General features: G+C 32.7%; 1 protein-coding gene across 1 annotated transcript in view; it reads right to left on the bottom strand.

Annotated features, from left to right (window-relative positions):
* LOC142358570 (BTB/POZ domain-containing protein KCTD12-like) overlaps positions 1–22,362 on the bottom strand; it is a 554,440-nt gene that overhangs the window by 417,301 nt on the left and 114,777 nt on the right. The window lies entirely within an intron of this gene.

Raw genomic sequence — 22,362 nt, 5'->3', positions numbered from 1 at the left:
TTAGCGTAAAATATGGAAAAAAAGATTTTTTTTTTGAATTTTGTTTTATCTAGACAATTATCGAAGTTCAATGATTTGAGAACATTGAACAATATTCATTGTTTTTGGTCACATTTTACGCAATTTCGGCTCAAGTTTTTTTTGCTAATTTTGCAAGAATTTGATAATTTCAATAACAATAGCTACCTACTTATGAATGGAACATAACCAACCAAAGGACCTACAACAAGGACGTCACAGCAAACTGATTTCCTCCATCGGCCAATAATTCTTTTTCAGAGTGCAACAGAGGAAACGATTTTAACAATTTCAAAAGCAACTCAAATTTCATAATCCTTTAATGGTCGACACCTCAAACACGGGACCCTCAGAATCTGGCACAGTCCCAAAACTGGACAACTGATCCGTGAGATAGACTATATCAAAGAACAAGATATAAAAAAGTCATATGCACTTAACATCGGAAGAGTAAGAAGTTTATGATGGAATCTATTTTGCAGATCCCATTCCAGAAAAAGCAGGCATGTATCAAGCTATCAATAATTGCTGTGTTTTGACTACAAAATGCAATTTTATGTTGCCAGATGGTTATCATCTAAGTTCTGTACTGTCTGTAAAGTTATCATGAAGTTTTCAGAAGCAGTAAAAGGGTTTTCACTAGTTTTGTTTCATCGGAACGAACTAGTGGACAATGTGACTAACAAAAAGCTTTATTAAGCAAGTTGAACCTGTTGCTTTGTAACCAAAAGCCTCAAAAGCCCAGCTGAACAGGGTAAAGTCCATAAAATAGATTTAAAAAAATGCTACACCAAATAACAGAAGAAATTTAAGAAATTGCTCATGAACCACTTTTTCTCTTTTCATTTTTTTCAACTACAAATATATGATTAATCTGTTTGGCATCTACTCATTGAAACAACCTCAACCAGCACCCCATTTCATAATTTTCACCTGCCAGAAAAATCATTTCACACCCGAAAGGTCACAATCTGTTATACGCAAAAATACCAGGTGGGATACATTTCCCAGTCTTTTCCAGAGCTCCAACCTACCTCAGTTGGCACACGGCTTTAGCAATGAATCAAAGTGGACGGCAAAATTCCCATCTGAGTTCAACAAAACCGAAATTCATGATTACTACCATGGTTTCTCAGGTGTATTTCACGATTGCTACAATCTAGCCTCGGCTATACTGATTCACCTGTTCAAAGTGAGAAACTTTCAAAAAGAACCCGCTCTGAATTCAGGAACCAAGACAACAGTCGTGTGTGGATCAATATAGTTTAGGGAATTCAACAACGAATTTGATCTCTAACAAGTGTACCACAAATGGTGGAAAACGAGTTACAGTCATCCTTAGAGCTGTTTTTAGAACTTGACCAATCTGTACTAATGATTTATTTATTTCCACAAAAGGGACATCCATATACAGCATTTTACTTGTCGTTTGTGTTTCTCTATTTGTGTAAATCATTTATTTTTGTAAAAAAACTTCGAAGTACTACACTTTTACTCTGATTTAAGAGCAGCTACTGTAGAAACTACCGAAAATAATCAACTTGACAGACAAAATTGATTCAAATTAAAATAAGTATAGAGCTCGAAGGAATGATATAGAAAAAAATTGTTTGAGTACGAAAAAAAGTATACAAACTAATGATTATAAAGGTCGACCTAACTTCATTTATAGATATAGATGGCTTAATCTTGTGACTGGTACAATAACTAAGAAAATATTAATAATATAAATAAACCGATTTGTGCTTGTCTAAGTGTGGCTCAGAAGTTTACAACATAGCCCATTAAAAAAGGAAACCGTAAATTTATTTCATCTTTGCTTGGAAAAATGGGCAGAGCATAAAACTTGCAATCAAGGAAACGATTTTCTTGATTGACCTTAGAGAAATTGGCGCAGCTGGTTAGAGCAATTTTTGACCTTGCTGATTTCGGAAGTGTTTGCTGTCATAGAGCCGTTTTAGGTGCATTTTAAATATTTTCGAGATTTAATGGAGGTTAAGGGGGTCTCTTAGATTTATGTTATTTTTGTTTGTTCCTTGCCAATTGAGTGAACTCAGATTACTTTTTATAAAATTCAAAACGGCATATTTTCCGAATGGTCATGTTATTAGAACCACCTTTAAAAAATTCTCTTGCTCTTCCTAGACCAAGATTCATATTGGTCTGGCTTTCTATATATTGAAGTTTTCTATCTTGAATTTCATTTCACTCAATTCTTTTTCACTCAATTTTTTCGTTTTTCAATTGTACTTTATCAATTTGTTTAGCTTTTAAGCAGAACAAATCACTTTTCATTTCTAGGGTTAAAAATTGTGTGTCTCCTTAGCTAAGCTTCAGTTTTCCCTAAACCTCCGAGATTAAAAACCATCAAGGGTACATCTTGTTCCGACCCAGATTCATCGTAGAGGGCTGTGATTGGTATCATTAGAATGCCCATTTAGCGTAAAATATGGATTTAAAAAGAGTTTTTTTGCAAATTTTATTTATTCTAGGCAATTATCGAAGTTCAATGATTTGAGAAAATTGAACAATATTCATTGTTTTTGTTCACATTTTACGTTATTTTGGCTCAAGTTTTTTTGCTTATTTTGCAAGAATTTGATAATTTCACTAACAAAAGTTATCTACTTATGAATTTAACATAACCACCTAAAGGACCTACAACAAGGACGTCACAGCAAACGGATTATCTCCATAGGCCAATAATGCTTTTTCAGAGAGCAACAGTAGTAACTTTTTTTAACAATTTCAACAGCAACTTCAAGTTTCATTATCCTTTACTGGTCGACACCTCAAACAAGGGACCCTCAGAATCTGGCACGGTGCCAAAACTGGAGAACCGATTCGTGAGATAGACTATATCAAAGAATAAGATATAAAAGGTCATCTGCACTTATTGGTCATAAACATAGTAAGAGTAAGGTGTTTATGATGGAATCTATTTTGAAAACCCCATTCCAGAAAAAGCTGGTATGTATCAAGCTATTTATAGTTGCAGTGTTTTCGACTACAGAATGCGATATTACGTTGCCAGATGGTTATCATCTAAAGACTCATTACTGTCTAAAACGTTATCAAAAGTTTTAGGAAGCAATCAAAAGGTTTTACTAGTTTTGCTTCATTGCATTAAACTTGTGGACAATATGACTAGCAAAAAGCGTTATTCAGCAGAACGTTGAAATCGTAGCTTGGTCACCAAAAGCCTCAAAAACCCGGTGGAACAGGGCAAAGTCCATAAAAAAGACTAATATAATGCTACACCAAAGCACAGAAAAAATTTAAGAAATAGCTCCTGAACCACCTTTTCTCTTTTTATGTTTTTTTAACTACAAATACATGATTGGTCTGTTTAGAGTCTACTCAATGAAACAGCCTCAGCCGGTTACCCAGTTCACAATTTTCACCAGCCAGAAAGTCAAATTCATCGTAAAGAGTTGCAATTGGTATCATCAGAAAGCCCGTACAGTGAAGAATATGGAATTAAAAAAGATTTTTTTTTGGAAATTTGTTTTTAAGGCAGTTATCAAGGTTAAAAAATTTGTGAAGTTATTTTCAATAACAATATTGATATTGGTTTTTTTCTGAAGACAAAAAGAAAGAAAGGTTGCTGACTCTTTTGATCCGACAGCTTCAGTTTAAAACAATTATGATTTTTTTTTCTAAAATTAACCCCTTTCATCAAAAATGGCACCAAAAGTTTCTTCGGCCCACTTTTTTTTTCGAAATTTCCAGAGTTAGAGAACTCATACTACAGACAGACATTAATTCAACTCAAATGAAGGCTATTTCTTTCAACAGTGTTCAGGAATAAGAAATTGGCCAGTTTTTGCTTGAAAAATCATTATGGAAAATGAATCTTTCAAGTTGATATGTTGACATTTTGTTTCCAAACCCTCTATTTTGATTACCAATGGAATTTTTAATTGTTAAACATGAATGCTTTGCATTATCCTTGTTAGTTTCGGTCCCTCCATTGTTTTTGACAATCGAAATATATTATGATTCCATTGAGGCTATGTCTTGTTAAAACTAATTTCGCAATGTTTTCGTTCTTCTCTGTTTATTATAGATCAGAAAATTTCAGATCATTATTCAATTACTAAGCGTTTGTTTTTGTAAAAGAGAAGCGCCATGATTGATCATACACCAAGTTTTCACAGAGAATTTTATGGTTTCTCTGCTTTCAAAAAGGTCTTTTGTTAAATTGGAATTGAATTCTTGTGTTTTTCCCGCATTTGTTGTCCGTTTTGCATTTTGATGACTAAGTATCCCAAAAAAAGATCCAACTGGATTCTCTATATGTTATTCTTGATTCTCTATTATGTTTTCAGTTGATTCTTAATGGATCCTTGTTTTTGATATTTGCAATTATTTCAAAATTCTGTCAAACTGCTGCTTAGTCTCAATAGACAAAATCTCATCTTGCTTGTATTGAGTTAAAATAAAGTCTTGCCAGAAATTATTTGTTATTTTTATTGCCTTCATTGTATCGATTCATTGGGTTATGAATAATTTTCATCTTTATTTTGGACATTTGCCCATTTTGGAAGCTGTTTTTGTTGCCTTGTCCTATTATCAATTTGTAAACAGATCACCTAAAATTTGAAGAAAAAGGCATGTGTACAAAAAGATTTTGAAATTTGTGAAATTTTTAATACTTTGAAGTTCCTTGCTTTGAAGAATTTGATCGACTTTTTGATTTCTTCCAAATACTGTTTTTCTTTATGTTGTAGCTTATGATTTTATAGCTATGACGCTATATAGTTTCAGAATTAAAAGAAAATTAAATGCTTTTGGTAATCTTTTAATGCCTTTCTCGCATAGTCTGTTTGATAGAGAGCTCATTGATGATCAAAAATACCTCAATTAAACAGTCATGATCTGTTCTATTGATAGTTTTGGCTTTTGGAGGCCTCAGTACTCTGTTTTCATAGCACCGGTTGTGGATTTTTGAGTTTTGTTTATTTGTTTACCCGTTGTTAATTCGTTGTCTTGAGACTTAGTCTCCATTTTTTTTGAGGCACAATTAGCCTCAAAATGAGTTGAAAATTTTTCTTGTTTACTTTTGTAGAGGTTTAGGTTTTTCATATTTTCGAAAATATTTGCTGTATAAAATCATAATTTTTGAGTTTTAGTGATTTCTTTAATCTAATTTCTAACAATTTTCAATATCGTTTTTAATGTCAACATAGCTTGTATCTAACTTCCAGAGACAAAAAACATTAGTTTGTTACCTGTTTTTGTTTATAAGTTTTGTCGTGGCACCGCTATTTTGAGTTTTCAAAAATTTCTTCTGATTTAAAAAATTGGTAATGAGTAAAAAAGTTGACCAAATTTGTTTGTATCTTTGGTTTTCTTGTCAAACTACAACATTAAAAACAGTTTTCAATAGCTGAAATGATAAGATCAGTTAAGGATATGAAAGAGATTTAATGAATAGCACATAGTTTCAATGACTTCGAAACAGTTTTCTTACATATTTTAAGCGAGCAATTTATTTTTAGAAGAAACTGTCACTTTCAATTGTAGTTTTAAGACAATTTCTGGATAATGAGAGATCTCATTGGCTCCCTGTCTGAACTTATAAAAGAGCATAACTATTATTTTCAGTTGAGAGCTAATGTTTTTTTTACTTTGAAATTATTTTCGTGATTTCTTTAATCTAATTTCTAACAATTTTCAATAAATTTGTTTTGTATATATATATATATATATATATATATATATATATATATATATATATATATGGGAACAAGTTCTCTAGTTGAAAGATTATCTTGAGTAAAGAATTTTGGTACAGTTTTTTTGATGATTATATATTTGCGGGTAACCGTTTTCAACTTGTTCAAGGACTTGAATCAAGTTTTCATGCGCTTGACTTGATTGTTTCACAACAAGTTCCAAGAAGAACAAGGGGCCAGCAACACGTTTGGAGAGGTCGTCGAAGAGTGGGTAATAAACAGGGGGCCAGCATAACCTTGACAAGGTCGTCGAACAGAGGGTAACCCAAGTTGCCTAGAAACCGTTACGTGAAAAAAAAACAGGGCTAATCAGCCAAAACGCCTGCGAGTGCGGAAACGGAACGAACGAACGTAACGTATGCCGTTTTTACCTTCACCACACGGCGTTACAATCTCGTCCAGGGTACACCCCCAACACTCGCCCATGAGGCCAAATTCCACGACGAGTCCTGTCTTTCAGGATCCAGACATCTTCATTAACTTTAAGTGGCGACTGGTTGTTCTCATTCCATTTTGATCTCTTGAGTAGTGTCGGTAGGTATTTTTTAACAAGTCGCTTCCAGAAGTGGTTCGTCATCTGTTGCAGATTTCGCCATGTCCTGAAGCTGGCTGGAATCTGGCTGTCAATTTTTCCTGGTGGCAGAGAGTTGAATGGACGACTAATCAGGAAGTGGTTAGGTGTGAGAGACATCTCGTTATCTGGAAGATCAGCGACATTTGTGAGAGGTCTTGAATTCAAGATAGCTTCGCTCTCTACCATTATTGTTTGGAATACGTCAAGTGAGAGTCGTTTTGAGCCTAGAATGATGAGCAGCGTTCTTTTCGCTGTCTGTATCAAGCGCTCCCAAACACCGCCAAAGTTGGGATATAGGGCCGGTTGAATTTCCAAGTCGTGTTTGTAGCAGCAAGAGCTTTGTAGATTTTGTCGTTGTCAAGGCTTTTTACATTTTTCTTCAGCTCTTCTGACGCTCCGATGAATGTCTTTCCATTATCACTGTACAGCAGTTCTGGTTGACATCGTCTACTGGTGAAACGTCGAAATGCATTTAGGAAAGTACCGGTGTTGAGATCTGGGCAGTTAGCAACGCAATGTTTCAAAACATAGATCGCGCAGGATGGGGAGCAGGCAGCGCCAAAAATTAGTCTTGTAAACTGATGCTGTTGGATTTCATTGTCGTTTATCTACAGGAAACGAAGGGCTGACTGGTGAGTTTGGTTGATTGCAATTTGCATGAGCATGCCTTCGATGTCCGCGAGGACTGCAATTTAATTTTCACGAAAGCGCATAAGGACTCCAAGTAGGCTATTAAGCAGATTAGGACCTGTTAACAAGTTGGTGTTTAGTGATTGTCCGCGGAACTTAAATCCGGCGTTTGAGACGCGCCGAACCTTGCCGGGTTTGTTAGGCTTCCCAACTGGGTGATGTGGGAGATACCAGATTCGATCCGGCGGTGGATTTTGCATCTCAACTGGTTTAATGTAGTTCTTTTCCAAGTCAATTTGCAGAGTTTTCATACAGTTATCACGAAGTTGAGGATTACGCTCGAGTCGCCTATTCAAGCTTTTGACTTGACTGAGGGCGAAAAAATAATTGTTTTCCAAATATGAGTTTTTCTTCCAAGGCAATTTAATTTCAAATCTTTGTCCATTAAATTATTTGACTCTTTCATTATCTGAATAAATTTTTGATCAAGAGGAGATGAAGGCGTGCTGTCTGGTTGAATTCCTTCGGATTCAATTCTCCAGAACTGTTGAACTAGTTCGTCTAGCTCGGGTATGTCCATTCCGTTCCTTGAAACTTGAAAGACGAAGGCTTTGTTTGGAAGATTGGAGGATTTAGGATGGTTGTTTGTGAAAAAATTATTGTATTCACCGGCTAGTGTCCAACCTAATTTAGTTTTATCACCAAACGGTTGATGTTGATTTCCTTGAATGACATGAGTGGGATAGGCATCCAGAGCAAAGGCGCTAACACCAAGGAGGGCGCCGATTTTGACATCGGCAATATAAGGAAAGTGAATATGGCGTAGGTTGTTAAGTGCATCGCAAATTTGATTCAATTGGAAAACATTTGCGGCACTGACATTTAAAGATGGTTTGTGCTCGAGAGAGTTCAGAGAAAATCTCTAATGATTTGTAAGGAGTAATGGTGACTGGTTCGTTTATTTTAGGGAGAGTCATGTTATTTTCAGCGTTAACGAACTGAAGAGGAACTGATTGTTGAGATTCGCAAGGAAGCTCAAGATATTCTGAAATGGCATCCAGAACAAAACTACATTGACTACCAGGATCAATTAAGGCATATGTATCGAAGGCTTTATTTCCGTTCAGAAATGAAACGGGGATGAGCTGAAGCTGCTCATATCAGTTTTTTGGTGCATCAGGACTCTGGTTGATGCTAAAAGACTGATTGGTACTGCTTCCATTTAGATTTCGTCTTTGAGGGTTGGTTTGGTTTTGACCGTTGAAGGATTGCCCGTAGCGGCTGTTTGAATTCTTATTCTGCAGGCTTTTTGTCTGAGAATTATTGATCGTATTTTCAACCGCTGTCTTGTTGTTTGACGGCACAGTAGGCTGATGTTTTTGTGCGTTTTCTGTTGAAAAAGCTGCTGTTGGACGTTTGATTTGTTTTGCTGGGTCATGCAATGTTGTGTAATGGAAACCACTGCATTCTTGGCATCGTTTAGTTGACGGACATGTCTGTTTGTGGTGTTTATTGCTAAGAGATTTTGTACACAAACTGTTTTTGCTAACAATGCTGCATCTCTCACTAGGAGGACAAAACTGGTACTCAGGGCAAACTGCAAGGCTGTGATTACTTTTGCATTTTTCGCAAGATCTGTTTGCGTTGAAACTCTTCGGAGAAGAATTGGTTGACTGCGGCTGCAGACTCTGTTGCAATTGATGCTTTTGGTTACTGTCCTGATTAACAAACAGAGAGTTTAAAGGTTGTGATGTATAGTTTCTGTAAGCTGTACTAGCGTTGAAGTTTGAGCTTCCAAACTTTTTCGAATTTGGGAATGTGTTTCTCATGGGGTTTTCCCGGTTAACTTTATCATAAACTTGAGCTTGAAGCTCTAACCGCTGTTGGAATTCTGCAAGTGATGGGTCTGAGGTGAACTCAGTGACACAATGCTCAGTCCACTTGAGTATGAGGTTGTGTGGAACCTTTTCTTTGGCTTTTTTCAATAGCGTTGTTGATTGAAGGTCTGCTATAAATCCAAGGTATTGGGATGCCTGAACAAGTCTTTTCAAAAAAGACGAAAAGGCAATAAAACTTTGCTTGTTCTGATGATTGACTTGCCAATTTTCTAGTTGGTTGGTAAAGGCATTAACAACAACGGTTCGGTCCCGGAAGTGATTTATCAGCTCGTTTAAGGCTGTCTGGTAATTTGATGGGTCGTAAGAAAACGCGTGTATTAAGTCTTTGGCTTTTCCTGACACAGAATTCTGTAGATACGTTATTCGGTGTAAATCTGTCATTGATGTAATATTGAGGATCATACTGTAGAAATTGTTAATCCATTCATGGAAGTGGAGAGGATCTCCATTAAAATTTTGTATTTTTAGTGGAGGTAATTTAATAGAATGTTTATAATCAAGATTTGTCAATTGTGAAACAGGTCTGAAATTAGCATTTGATGCTTTGGCGTGTGAGTTTTTCACAATTAAATTGCTTGGCTCGTTGTTTGTGTGACAAAATTGATTTTGTTTTGCGTTGCTTTGTGTCTGTGAGTCAACGAAATTTGGTACATTTGCACCGAAGGGCATTGAAGTTGCTGGAAAGTCAGGGGCAGTTTGATTTTGATAATTTTGCAGATTGTTAGGCAAAACTGTTGGTTGTGAGTGGAGTTGAGCCATAGGTCCATTCGTTTGTTTCTGAGTGTAACTCTGAGCAGGAAGTGAAGAAAATTGCAAAGCAGTTTTATTAGGAAACTGATTGTGGTTTTGCGGAAACCAACTGTTATTGAGCTGCTGAAACAGTTGAGGATTCTGTTGTTCAGAAGGGAGAACAACATTTTTTCTGTTAGGTTACTTGTTCAGCATTCGTTGCACATGTGTACTGCGGATTTTGTAATTGGTTGTTTTCCACAACAACACTTGACTGATTTTTTGTTGGCAGCGGGCAACTATTCGAGATTGATGGAAATTGAGTGGGGTTCTGACTTCCTGAGTTGAAGTTCTTGCTTGAGCTGCAATCATTTTCTTGAGCAAAAGCTTGCAATGATTGCTGTTGAATAACAGGTTTTGACTTGCCTTTGTTATATCTATCAATTTGTTCCTTTTAGGTATCATGACAAGCTTGATTTGGTGTTCGAAATATTAATCTATTTTCAGTGACTAGTTTTGAGAATAAATGCTCAGTAATGCTGACCTTAGGGAAATTTGAAGCACAAAAATCTGATTTAGCTGTAATACTGTCGCTTGAAATGCTCAGGTTAGTTATAGGCGGCAAAATGTTTATCAAATGGTTTTCTTTGCTTCACTGTTGTTGAGAGTGATCGGGGCTGTGTGGAGACTGTAGGGTGGCAAGCTTGTATGGTTATTAGGGTTGATAGCGGCATATTGAGTGTCACTAGGTGCACTGTTAAAGACAAGTGTATCATGGGCTTGTGTGAAAGGATTGTGAACGTGGTTATCAGTTCCTGAAAGTTTATGTTCTTGCTGACTGTTTTCCAGGTTTTGCAATTCTTTTGGTCTTTGGTGAGCGCCAAAAACACGTTCGAAGTTTATTTGTGGAGCAGTTGACTGTTGAAGAAAGAGTGTTGGTCTCACTTGTTGAGGCGGGATAGCAGGAGGCTGAATTGGGTTGGCTCTGCTGCTTTTCTGTTGTTCCAGGTTACATCGGAGCTGGTTGTCTTCATTGATGTCTATTGAGACGGGCGTAGATTGGTGAAATCGGTTTTCTCTGCTTGAGATCATGGTGACATCATCTCTGATCCTTTGGGAGGACTGGCTCAGTTGACCATCATCGTCCACAAGATCAACTTGCAACTGTAGTTCGTTAAGACGGTTGATGTTTGGTTTTTCTGCTCACAATTCATGTTGCTGTATTCTGATGAGAGTGTTGCTTCATCACGTTCTGCGACATCTCAATGAGTTCCTTTTTGTTTGCTCTGGTTCGTTCAATCAGCAGAGACAAGGATCGAAAACTTTTTCTTTGCTGAATGGTTTTCTCCAAAAAAGGTCGAGCTGGTTTTTCTTGGCCATTTTTTTCGCTTTAAACATGTTCATGGCAAACTGGCATTCAGGAGTGATCTGCTTAGACAATTTGCTGCTTGTTGTGTTCTGTTGACCGTTTGTTGCTGTTGTAGAGGTGACGTTGAAATTCTTTATTGAAGGTAAAAAACGGCTTAAAGAACCAGAGCGAGGCAAATTTTGATGTAAAAGTTGTCTAAGGTTTGAATGCTAATGATCCTAGTTTTTTCTTGTTCAAAAAACCAGCGATGCAAGTTTTTTTGCAAAAACGGATGTCCTAGGATGTGTTTTGTTTGCTAAATCTAGCTTTTTCGCACTAAAAACAAATTTGAAATCTTTTCCGAACGTTCGTGCGCTTTAGCCGAATTTTTGTTCAACAGACCCAAATAATTGCTTGTTTTTTGTTGAAAAAACACAAGTTTTGCTTAAATAGCGGGCTTTGACTGTTTCAACTAATGTGTTTGGCTACTTGGATTGAGAGGAAACTTGTGCTTTTCTACAATTATACAGTTGAAACGATATTAGACCAGAACCCCAATAATTGTTACATTAAAAAAATTTTTCTTGTAAAACTTTAAAACCTGATAACAGTTCTCAACAAATAGCTAAGGATCTACCACCAGACCTAAAAACTATCAGAAAATTTCTCCTATTTCCCTGACCGTAACCGTAAAACATTAGCGTTTAAAATCTGACAGACCTTTCCGTAAATTTACGAGAAGCAAATTTCTTTTTGTGTTCTTTTTCAGGAGTTTTTTTTGTGTGCTAAAAACTATGAACTTGTTTTAAATGCAATGCGTGTAGGCAACAAGGGCTACGAGAAGAGCACAAAAGGTGGAAGAACTTTAATAAACCCTTTCTTCTTTTCTGAAAACTTTTCTTTCTCCAACTCTTTGTTAATCTGAGTGATCTTGTGGTGCTTCTAGTGCCCTCCAAAATCTTGATATTAGACCAATTTTTTGCTTATGGCTAGATTTTCAAAGAATTGATTGAGATGACGTCTGATCTCTTTGTGAAAAAGAATCCGTTTTGATGTTGAAAAAAAATCAAAGATCGGTAACTTCTGAAACCGTTATTTTCTTCTTTTCAGTATGGTAACATCTGAAACCATAGGGCTAAGGGACTTCGCAGACGGCAACGTCTGAGACCAAGGACTTCTGCAAAAAATAGGTTTTTGCAAAAATTAATTTTTTGCCCTTTTCTTTTGGTGGGTATTGAGAGATTTTTTTCAGTTATTTTTGACCAATAGATTTTTTTTTCGCTAATTTCTGTTGAAACATAAACTCACAGGACAATCTAGGGGACGGTTTTTGGATTCTTATGTTTTTTTTCCATAATAAAATGAAGCGGGCAGTAAAAAAAGCTTTTTGTTTTTATCTGGCAAAAAAAGGTTTCTTTTTCGTCAATTTTCGTTTTGTAAAACTAAACGATGTTATCCAAGTAATGACCTACTTGGTTCTGTGACAACTAGCTCAAAAGTGAGTTTGAACTATGGAATAAAAATTATATAAGAATATCAGGCCAAGAATTTAAAGAAGGTTTTTTGGATTTCTGTTGTCACAAAAGAATTTGTGTCAACTTTCGTTTCTGAATAGCTAAGCGAATTTATCCAATTAATGACCTTTCTGGCTCATTAACAACAAGTTCAAAAGTGGGTTTGAACTATTAAAAGTAGATTCTATGAGAATATCAGGCTATGAATTTGATTAACGTTTCTTGAATTTCTGTTTTCAAAAGCGTTTTTCTCGACATTTTTCATTTCTGAATAGCTAATTGAATTTATCCATTTAATTACCGTTCTGGTTCATTAACAACAGGTTCAAAAGTGAGGTTGAACTTTTAAAAGTAGATTCTATGAGAAAATCAGGCTAAGAATTTGATGAACGTTTTTTGAATTTCTGTTTTCAATAACGTTATATTCGTCAATTTTCGTTTCTGAATAGCTAATTGAATTTATCCATTTAATGACCTTTCTGGTTCATTAACAACAGGTTCAAAAGTGAGGTTGAGCTTTTAAAAGTAGATTCTAGGAGAATATCAGGCTAAGAATTTGACGAACGTTTTTTGAATTTCTGTTTTCAAAAGCGTTTTTTTCGTCAATTTTCGTTTCTGAATAGCTAATTGATTTTATCAATTTAATGACTTTTCTGGTTCATTAACAATAAGTTTAAAGGCAAAGGCTAAGTTTAACTTTTGAAAGTAGATTCTATGAGAATAGCAGGCTGAGAGTTTGATTAACGTTTCTTGATTTTCTGTTTTCAAAAGCGTTTCTCTCGACATTTCTCGTTTCTGAATAGTTAATTGAAGTTATCCATTTAATGACCTTTCTGGTTCATTGACAACAGGTTCAAAAGTGAGGTTGAACTTTTAAAATTAGATTCTATGAGAATATCAGGCTAAGAATTTGATGAACGTTTTTTGAGTTTCTGTTTTCAATAAAGTTATATTCGTCAATTTTCGTTTCCGAATAGCTAATTGAATTTATCCATTTACTGACCTTTCTGGTTCATTAAAAACAAGTTCAAAAGTGAGGTTGAACTTTTAAAAGTAGATTCTATGAGAATATCAGGCTAAGAATTTGATGAACGTTTTTTGAATTTCTGTTTTCAATAACGTTATATTCGTCAAATTTCGTTTCTGAAGAGCTAATTGAGTTTATCCATTTACTGACCTTTCTGGTTCATTAACAACAAGTTTAAAAGTGGGGTTGATAATTTAAATGTAGATTCTATGAGAATATCAGGCTAAGAATTTGAAGAACTTTATTTGAATTTCTGTTTTCAAAAGCGTTTTTTTCGTCAATTTTCGTTTCTGAATAGCTAATTGAATATATCCATTTAATGACCTGTCTCGTTGATTAACAACAGGTTCAAAAGTGAGGTTGAACTTTTAAAAGTAGATTCTATGAGAATATCAGGCTAAGAATTTGAGGAACGTTTTTTGAATTTCTGTTTTCAAAAGTTTTTTTTTGTCAATTTTCGTTTCTGAATAGCTAATTGCAATTATCCATTTAATGACCTTTCTGGTTGATTAACAACAGGTTCAAAAGTGAGGTTGAACTTTTAAAAGTAGATTCTATGAGAATATCAGGCTAAGAATTTGATGAACGTTTTTTGAATTTCTGTTTTCAATAAATTTTTTTTCGTCAATTTTCGTTTCTGAATAGCTAATTGAGTTTATCCATTTAATGTCTTTTCTGGTTCATTAACAACAGGTTCAAAAGTGAGCTTGAACTTTTAAAAGTAGATTTTTCGAGAATATCAGGCTAAGAATTTGATGAACGTTTTTTGAATTTCTGTTTTCAATAACGTTTTTTTTCGTCAATTTTCGTTTCTGAATAGCTAATTGAATTTATCCATTTAATGTCTTTTCTGGTTCATTAACAACAGGTTCAAAAGTGAGCTTGAACTTTTAAAAGTAGATTCTATGAGAATATCAGGCTAAGAATTTGATGAACATTTTTTGAATTTCTGTTTTCAAAAGCTTTTTTTTTGTCAATTTTCGTTTCTGAATAGCTAATTGAAATTATCCATTTAATGACCTTTCTGGTTGATTAACAACAGGTTCAAAAAGGAGGTTGAACTTTTAAAAGTAGATTCTATGAGAATATCAGGCTAAGAATTTGATGAACGTTTTTATGAATTTCTGTTTTCAATAAATTTTTTTTCGTCAATTTTCGTTTCTGAATAGCTAATTGAATTTATCCTTTTAATGTCTTTTCTGGATCATTAACAACAGGTTCAAAAGTGAGCTCGAACTTTTAAAAGTAGATTCTATGAGAATATCAGGCTAAGAATTTGATGAACGTTTTTTGAATTTCTGTTTTCAATAACGTTTTTTCGTCAATTTTCGTTTCTGAATAGCTAATTGAATTTATCCATTTAATTACCTTTCTGGTTCATTAACAACAGGTTCAGAAGTGAGGTTGTTGAACTTTTAAAAGTAGACTCTATTAGAATAACAGGCTAAGAATTTGACGAAAGTTTTTTGAATTTCTGTTTTCAAAAGCGTTTTTTTCGTCAATTTTCGTTTCTGAATAGCTAATTGAGTTTATCCATTTAATGTCTTTTCTGGTTCATTAACAACAGGTTCAAAAGTGAGCTTGAACTTTTAAAAGTAGATTCTATGAGAATATCAGGCTAAGAATTTGATGAACGGTTTTTGAATTTCTGTTTTCAATAACGTTTTTTTTTCGTCAATTTTCGTTTCTGAATGGCTAATTGAATTTATCCATTTAATTACCTTTCTGTTTCATTAACAAAAGGTTCAAAAGTGAGGTTGTTGAACTTTTAAAAGTAGATTCTATGAGAATATCAGGCTAAGAATTTGATGAACGTTTTTTGAATTTCTGTTTTCAATAAATTTTTTTTCGTCAATTTTCGTTTCTGAATAGCTAATTGAATTTATCCTTTTAATGTCTTTTCCGGTTCATTAACAACAGGTTCAAAAGTGAGCTCGAACTTTTAAAAGTAGATTCTATGAGAATATCAGGCTAAGAATTTGATGAACGTTTTTTGAATTTCTGTTTTCAATAACGTTTTTTTCGTCAATTTTCGTTTCTGAATAGCTGATTGAGTTTATCCATTTAATGTCTTTTCTGTTTCATTAACAACAGATTCAAAAGTGAGCTTGAACTTTTAAAAGTAGATTCTATGAGAATATCAGGCTAAGAATTTGATGAACTCTTTTTGAATTTCTGTTTTCAATAACGTTTTTTTTCGTCAATTTTCGTTTCTGAATGGCTAATTGAATTTATCAATTTAATTACCTTTCTGTTTCATTAACAAAAGGTTCAAAAGTGAGGTTGTGGAACTTTTAAAAGTAGATTCTATGAGAATATAAGGCTAAGAATTTGATGAACGTTTTTTGAATTTCGGTTTTCAATAAATTTTTTTTCGTCAATTTTCGTTTCTGAAAAGCTAATTGAATTTATCCTTTTAATGTCTTTTCTGGTTCATTAACAACAGGTTCAAAAATGAGCTCGAACTTTTAAAAGTAGATTCTATGAGAATATCAGGCTTAGAATTTGATGAACGTTTTTTGAATTTCTGTTTTCAAAAGCGTTTTTTTCGTCAATTTCTCGTTTCTGAATAGCTAATTGAAATTATCCATTTAGTGACCTTTCTGGTTCATTAACAACAGGTTCAAAAGTGAGCTTGAACTTTTAAAAGTAGATTCTATGAGAATATCAGGCTAAGAATTTGATGAACGGTTTTTGAATTTCTGTTTTCAATAACGTTTTTTTTTCGTCAATTTTCGTTTCTGAATGGCCAATTGAATTTATCCATTTAATTACCTTTCTGTTTCATTAACAAAAGGTTCAAAAGTGAGGTTGTTGAACTTTTAAAAGTAGATTCTATGAGAATATCAGGCTAAGAATTGGATGAACGTTTTTTGAATTTCTGTTTTCAATAAATTTTTTTTCGTCAATTTTCGTTTCTGAATAGCTAATTGAATTTATCCTTTTAATGTCTTTTCTGGTTCATTAACAACAGGTTCAAAAGTGAGCTCGAACTTTTAAAAGTAGATTCTATGAGAATATCAGGCTAAGAATTTGATGAACGTTTTTTGAATTTCTGTTTTCAATAACGTTTTTTTCGTCAATTTTCGTTTCTGAATAGCTGATTGAGTTTATCCATTTAATGTCTTTTCTGGTTCATTAACAACAGATTCAAAAGTGAGCTTGAACTTTTAAAAGTAGATTCTATGAGAATATCAGGCTAAGAATTTGATGAACTCTTTTTGAATTTCTGTTTTCAATAACGTTTTTTTTCGTCAATTTTCGTTTCTGAATGGCTAATTGAATTTATCCATTTAATTACCTTTCTGTTTCATTAACAAAAGGTTCAAAAGTGAGGTTGTGGAACTTTTAAAAGTAGATTCTATGAGAATATCAGGCTAAGAATTTGATGAACGTTTTTTGAATTTCGGTTTTCAATAAATTTTTTTTCGTCAATTTTCGTTTCTGAAAAGCTAATTGAATTTATCCTTTTAATGTCTTTTCTGGTTCATTAACAACAGGTTCAAAAATGAGCTCGAACTTTTAAAAGTAGATTCTATGAGAATATCAGGCTTAGAATTTGATGAACGTTTTTTGAATTTCTGTCTTCAAAAGCGTTTTTTTTCGTCAATTTCTCGTTTCTGAATAGCTAATTGAAATTATCCATTTAGTGACCTTTCTGGTTGATTAACAACAGGTTCAAAAGTGAGGTTGAACTTTTAAAAGTGGATTCTATGAGAATATCAGGCTAAGAATTTGATGAACGTTTTTTGAATTTCTGTTTTCAATAACGTTTTTTTTCGTCAATTTTCGTTTCTGAATAGCTTATTGAGTTTATCCATTCAATGTCTTTTCTGAATCATTAACAACAGGTTCAAAAGTGAGCTTGAACTTTTAAAAGTAGATTCTATGAGAATATCAGGCTAAGAATTTGATGAACGTTTTTTGAATTTCTGTTTTCAATAACGTTTTTTTCGTCAATTTTCGTTTCTGAATGGCTAATTGAATTTATCCATTTAATTACCTTTCTGGTTCATTAACAACAGGTTCAAAAGTGAGGTTGTTGAACTTTTAAAAGTAGATTCTATTAGAATAACAGGCTAAGAATTTGACGAAAATTTTTTGAATTTCTGTTTTCAAAAGCGTTTTTTTCGTCAATTTTCGTTTCTGAATAGCTAATTGAATTTATCCAATTATTGACCTTACTGGTTCATTACCAACAAGTTCAAAAGTGAGGTTGAACTTTTAAATGTAGATTTTATGAGAATATCAGGCTAAGAATTTGATGAAAGTTTTTTGAATTTCTGTTTTCAATAACGTTATATTCGTCAAATTTCGTTTCTGAATAGCTAATTGAATTTATCCATTTATTGACCTTTCTGGTTCATTAAAACAAGTTCAAAAGTGAGGTTGAACTTTTAAATGTGGATTCTATGAGAATATCAGGCTAATAATTTGAAGAACGTGTTTTGAATTTCTGTTTTCAAAAGCGTTTTTTTCGTCAATTTCCCGTTTCTGAATAGCTAATTGAAATTATCCATTTAGTGACCTTTCTGGTTGATTTACAACAAGTTCAAAAGTGAGGTTGAACTTTTAAAAGTGGATTCTATGAGAATATCAGGCTGAGAATTTGATGAACTCTTTTTGAATTTCGGTTTTCAATAAATTTTTTTTCGTCAATTTTCGTTTCTGAAAAGCTAATTGAATTTATCCTTTTAATGTCTTTTCTGGTTCATTAACAACAGGTTCAAAAATGAGCTCGAACTTTTAAAAGTAGATTCTATGAGAATATCAGGCTTAGAATTTGATGAACGTTTTTTGAATTTCTGTTTTCAAAAGCGTTTTTTTCGTCAATTTCTCGTTTCTGAATAGCTAATTGAAATTATCCATTTAGTGACCTTTCTGGTTGATTAACAACAGGTTCAAAAGTGAGGTTGAAATTTTAAAAGTGGATTCTATGAGAATATCAGTCTAAGAATTTGATGAACGTTTTTTGAATTTCTGTTTTCAATAACGTTTTTTTCGTCAATTTTCGTTTCTGAATAGCTAATTGAGTTTATCCATTCAATGTCTTTTCTGAATCATTAACAACAGGTTCAAAAGTGAGCTTGAACTTTTAAAAGTAGATTCTATGAGAATATCAGGCTAAGAATTTGATGAACGTTTTTTGAATTTCTGTTTTCAATAACGTTTTTTTCGTCAATTTTCGTTTCTGAATGGCTAATTGAATTTATCCATTTAATTACCTTTCTGGTTCATTAACAACAGGTTCAAAAGTGAGGTTGTTGAACTTTTAAAAGTAGATTCTATTAGAATAACAGGCTAAGAATTTGACGAAAATTTTTTGAATTTCTGTTTTCAAAAGCGTTTTTTTTGGTCAATTTTCGTTTCTGAATAGCTAATTGAATTTATCCAATTATTGACCTTACTGGTTCATTACCAACAAGTTCAAAAGTGAGGTTGAACTTTTAAATGTAGATTTTATGAGAATATCAGGCTAAAAATTTGATGAACGTTTTTTGAATTTCTGTTTTCAATAAATTTTTTTTCGTCAATTTTCGTTTCTGAATAGCTAATTGAATTTATCCATTTAATTACCTTTCTGGTTCATTAACAACAGGTTCAAAAGTGAGGTTGTTGAACTTTTAAAAGTAGATTCTATTAGAATAACAGGCTAAGAATTTGACGAAAATTTTTTGAATTTCTGTTTTCAAAAGCGTTTTTTTCGTCAATTTTCGTTTCTGAATAGCTAATTGAATTTATCCAATTATTGACCTTACTGGTTCATTACCAACAAGTTCAAAAGTGAGGTTGAACTTTTAAATGTAGATTTTATGAGAATATCAGGCTAAAAATTTGATGAACGTTTTTTGAATTTCTGTTTTCAATAACGTTATATTCGTCAAATTTCGTTTCTGAATAGCTAATTGAATTTATCCATTTATTGACCTTTCTGGTTCATTAAAACAAGTTCAAAAGTGAGGTTGAACTTTTAAATGTGGATTCTATGAGAATATCAGGCTAATAATTTGAAGAACGTTTTTTGAATTTCTGTTTTCAAAAGCGTTTTTTTCGTCAATTTCTCGTTTCTGAATAGCTAATTGAAATTATCCATTTAGTGACCTTTCTGGTTGATTTACAACAAGTTCAAAAGTGAGGTTGAACTTTTAAAAGTGGATTCTATGAGAATATCAGGCTGAGAATTTGATGAACGTTTTTTGAATTTCTGTTTTCAAAAGCTTTTTTTGTCAATTTTCGTTTCTGAATAGCTAATTGAAATTATCCATTTATTGACCTTTCTGGTTCATTAAAACAAGTTCAAAAGTGAGGTTGAACTTTTAAATGTGGATTCTATGAGAATATCAGGCTAAGAATTTGATGAACGTTTTTTGAATTTCTGTTTTCAATAAATTTTTTTTCGTCAATTTTCGTTTCTGAATAGCTAATTGAATTTATCCATTTAATTACCTTTCTGGTTCATTAACAACAGGTTCAAAATTGAGGTTGTTGAACTTTTAAAAGTAGATTCTATTAGAATAACAGGCTAAGAATTTGACGAACGTTTTTTGAATTTCTGTTTTCAAAAGCTTTTTTTTGTCAATTTTCGTTTCTGAATAGCTAATTGAAATTATCCATTTAATGACCTTTCTGGTGGATTAACAACAGGATCAAAAAGGAGGTTGAACTTTTAAAAGTAGATTCTATGAGAATATCAGGCTAAGAATTTGATGAATGTTTTTATGAATTTCTGTTTTCAATAAATTTTTTTTCGTCAATTTTCGTTTCTGAATAGCTTATTGAATTTATCCAATTATTGACCTTACTGGTTCATTACCAACAAGTTCAAAAGTGAGGTTGAACTTTTAAATGTAGATTTTATGAGAATATCAGGCTAAAAATTTGATGAACGTTTTTTGAATTTCTGTTTTCAATAACGTTATATTCGTCAAATTTCGTTTCTGAATAGCTAATTGAATTTGTCCATTTATTGACCTTTCTGGTTCATTAAAACAAGTTCAAAAGTGAGGTTGAACTTTTAAATGTGGATTCTATGAGAATATCAGGCTAATAATTTGAAGAACGTTTTTTGAATTTCTGTTTTCAAAAGCGTTTTTTTCGTCAATTTCTCGTTTCTGAATAGCTAATTGAAATTATCCATTTAGTGACCTTTCTGGTTGATTTACAACAAATTCAAAAGTGAGGTTGAACTTTTAAAAGTGGATTCTATGAGAATATCAGGCTGAGAATTTGATGAACATTTTTTGAATTTCTGTTTTCAAAAGCTTTTTTTGTCAATTTTCGTTTCTGAATAGCTAATTGAAATTATCCATTTATTGACCTTTCTGGTTCATTAAAACAAGTTCAAAAGTGAGGTTGAACTTTTAAATGTGGATTCTATGAGAATATCAGGCTAAGAATTTGATGAACGTTTTTTGAATTTCTGTTTTCAATAAATTTTTTTTCGTCAATTTTCGTTTCTGAATAGCTAATTGAATTTATCCATTTAATTACCTTTCTGGTTCATTAACAACAGGTTCAAAATTGAGGTTGTTGAACTTTTAAAAGTAGATTCTATTAGAATAACAGGCTAAGAATTTGACGAACGTTTTTTGAATTTCTGTTTTCAAAAGCTTTTTTTTGTCAATTTTCGTTTCTGAATAGCTAATTGAAATTATCCATTTAATGACCTTTCTGGTGGATTAACAACAGGATCAAAAAGGAGGTTGAACTTTTAAAAGTAGATTCTATGAGAATATCAGGCTAAGAATTTGATGAATGTTTTTTGAATTTCTGTTTTCAATAACGTTATATTCGTCAAATTTCGTTTCTGAATAGCTAATTGAATTTATCCATTTATTGACCTTTCTGGTTCATTAAAACAAGTTCAAAAGTGAGGTTGAACTTTTAAATGTGGATTCTATGAGAATATCAGGCTAATAATTTGAAGAACGTTTTTTGAATTTCTGTTTTCAAAAGCTTTTTTTGTCAATTTTCGTTTCTGAATAGCTAATTGAAATTATCCATTTATTGACCTTTCTGGTTCATTAAAACAAGTTCAAAAGTGAGGTTGAACTTTTAAATGTGGATTCTATGAGAATATCAGGCTAAGAATTTGATGAACGTTTTTTGAATTTCTGTTTTCAATAAATTTTTTTTCGTCAATTTTCGTTTCTGAATAGCTAATTGAATTTATCCATTTAATTACCTTTCTGGTTCATTAACAACAGGTTCAAAATTGAGGTTGTTGAACTTTTAAAAGTAGATTCTATTAGAATAACAGGCTAAGAATTTGACGAACGTTTTTTGAATTTCTGTTTTCAAAAGCTTTTTTTTGTCAATTTTCGTTTCTGAATAGCTAATTGAAATTATCCATTTAATGACCTTTCTGGTGGATTAACAACATGATCAAAAAGGAGGTTGAACTTTTAAAAGTAGATTCTATGAGAATATCAGGCTAAGAATTTGATGAATGTTTTTATGAATTTCTGTTTTCAATAAATTTTTTTTCGTCAATTTTCGTTTCTGAATAGCTTATTGAATTTATCCTTTTAATGTCTTTTCTGGATCATTAACAACAGGTTCAAAAGTGAGCTCGAACTTTTAAAAGTAGATTCTATGAGAATATCAGGCTAAGAATTTGATGAACGTTTTTTGAATTTCTGTTTTCAGTAACGTTTTTTCGTCAATTTTCGTTTCTGAATAGCTAATTGAATTTATCCATTTATTTACCTTTCTGGTTCATTAACAACAGGTTCAAAAATGAGGTCGTTGAACTCTTAAAAGTAGATTCTATTAGAATAACAGGCTAAGAATTTGACGAAAGTTTTTTGAATTTCTGTTTTCAAAAGCGTTTTTTTCGTCAATTTTTGTTTCTGAATAGCTAATTGAGTTTATCCATTTAAT

The sequence above is a fragment of the Convolutriloba macropyga genome, chromosome 2, assembly GCF_964194025.1.
Source record: "Convolutriloba macropyga chromosome 2, txConMacr16.3, whole genome shotgun sequence".
Lineage (NCBI taxonomy): Eukaryota > Metazoa > Xenacoelomorpha > Acoela > Convolutidae > Convolutriloba > Convolutriloba macropyga.
Note: the sequence above shows the minus strand (reverse complement) of the source record. Positions and strands in the feature narration are given on the sequence as shown.